The sequence below is a fragment of the Stylophora pistillata genome, chromosome 4 (assembly GCF_964205215.1).
Source record: "Stylophora pistillata chromosome 4, jaStyPist1.2, whole genome shotgun sequence".
Taxonomy (NCBI): domain Eukaryota; kingdom Metazoa; phylum Cnidaria; class Anthozoa; order Scleractinia; family Pocilloporidae; genus Stylophora; species Stylophora pistillata.
This window is the reverse complement of record NC_142522.1, coordinates 14598230-14600729: the sequence shown is the minus strand read 5'-3', so window position 1 is coordinate 14600729 and position 2500 is coordinate 14598230.

Below are 2500 nucleotides of genomic sequence, written 5' to 3'. Positions count from 1 at the left end.
TAAAATTTTTGGCCGATTGGTTTAATTCGATTAATTAATACAACCATCTTATGTAAACATTCCGATTGAAACCATCCGTAAATAAATATTGCGAACAAAACAATTGTACTTTTCTGACCAAAAAAAAAAAAAACTTGTGGAAGTCACTGCCACATACCTTTAATTTCAATCAGTCAAAAAATTTGAGGTCTATAAAATGCCTTCTGTGATATATCGTTCCGAGGCAAAAAAAACTTGAAAGGTTTGTTATTAGATGTAAGCAAGAGAAATCCTTGTAAATAAAGTCATCGGGTTCAAATGCAAATTTTTATTGAGTGATCCCGCCTTTCCTCCGGCGATTTTTAGTAATTCCAAATTGTCATGGATGGCATCAACTTGTTCCGAAGTCTTAGTGTCTGTAACTCTCCATGCTAACAAACTATGAAAAGTACTCGACAGCGATTTTGCTAAAACAGCAAAGCACTCAATTCGAAGCAATTTAATTCAATCCGCTGAACCACAAATCCGGCCCAAATATAGGCTCCTTGTAGCTTCTTGTTCAGTAACAGATGGTTGCCTCAAAATACTCTTCTATACAATTTTGCAGTGGAAAGCTCTATTTTATCTCTTACAGCCTCTGGACAAAGATATTTTCCGGTCTCCGTTCTTCGAACAAGTAAAAGTAGATTGAGCTAAGAGAAAGTATCATTCTTCAAAGGATAATAAGGTGGGCTACTTGATTGGTTGTTGCCTATCTGGACTTTGCCCTTTGCGTGCGAAATACGTGATAAAATGCAGGTTGTTTACAGAAAATTGACACGCAATGGGGTAAAGTCCAGGTTAGCTATAAGCAAATTTTATTGGTAGAAAACGTCTAAGCACGTGAGAGTTGCGTGGAAAATTAACCAACCGTACCATTCTGTCCCTTGTGAAATATTTTTGAGTTATTTTTAAAAAAAAAAAACTATATGTTAGCGTATAGATTGGTGTATTTTGGTGTAGTGTAATCTGATCAGTGCAATTTGGTGTATCTCTAAGCATTCTGATTGGCACACCTTTTTTTGGTGTATCTCAAAGCAATGTGATTGGCGCGATTTTTTGGTGTATCACAAACCACTCAGATTGTAGTATTTTTCGATGTCGCACCAATCAGAGCGTTCTTGCTAAACGGTTGTTTGACAGGTCTTCAAATTTCAGCGAATCAAAGCGTGACTCGGTGAGAGCGGTTCGCGAATTAAAGAAACGTATCAGTCGTGTTGGGAAAGCAGCGGAGTTGAGATCGATGTATCACTATGGTTCTTCTTCGTTCTAAAGGAGACTGAGTGGAACATGAGAAAAATTTTGAATCAAATACTGCTTGAGATGTTGATAGGAGCAACTTCAGATTACCCGGCCGCTATTGACTGTTATGAATGGATTGCTCGCGTGGTCCTGATGTCGAAAAATAATATTAAAATAGAGGATATTTGGACAAGTGGTCCCGCATTCAAGCTTTCCTGAAGTGGAAGAATGATGAAATGCTATGACCGTTAAACTAGTGCATCCGCAGTCCCGCACTCACGAAGTCGAATAATGATATAACGAGAGGGCCGTTAAACTAGTGTTCCCGTAATTCCGCGCTTTTGAAGTCGAAGAATAATTAAAGAAAAGGTGAAGTTTACCAAGTGTTGACACAGTCCCGCGCTTACTTTCTGTCGTTTTCTCGACTGAGGGATATTTCATTGCTATACATAAATTCCATTTTTATTTCGCTTAAAGAACGAGGTAAGAATGACATCTATAAGAATTGTGAGCTTATCTACCTAATATAATGGCTGTTCTTTGTGAGGACGTTATGGTTATGACCTAGCTGTCGGGATCAGAAAGGTCGTCAGGAAATTTTTTCTACAAATTAAAACTTAAAACGTGCATGTTTTGTGTTCCGCTCTTTCACTTATAACACACACACCGTCAGCTAAAGGCCTGACACGAATTTAGCACCAGAGTGTGTTGTTTTGGAAGGGCTAGTCTTGCTGACTCTGGTAAAACTTGCGCAAGGCATTTGCATAAATTCTACTTGATTGATGATCTTGTTTTTTTGCCCAGTGGCTGCTCACGTTGTAAAGGTTGAAAGGACCAGCAAGTTTTATTTACTTTCTGTGTCGACTGCCCTGTTAAATATCTTTTCTTTGCTTTTAAAAGTTCTCCGTCAATGGAATGTTATTTAAACGATACTTTCCCGCTGCAATTGCGTGTTTACTTTTTACTCGCCAGTATGGACTAGACTTTTTCAGATGAAATGCCATTTTCCAGTAAACAACGTAAATTTTATGACATAATTCTGCCTCACTGAAAAATTTCTCAAGGAACATAATGGTACAGTCGGTCAATTTTCCACGCAACTCTCACGTGCTTAGACGCTGTCTACCAATTAAATTTGCTTTTATCTACCTTGGACCCCATTGCGGGTCAACTCCCTGTAAACAACCTGCATTTTATCACGCACAGGGCAAAGTTCGGATAGGCAACAACCAATTAAGAA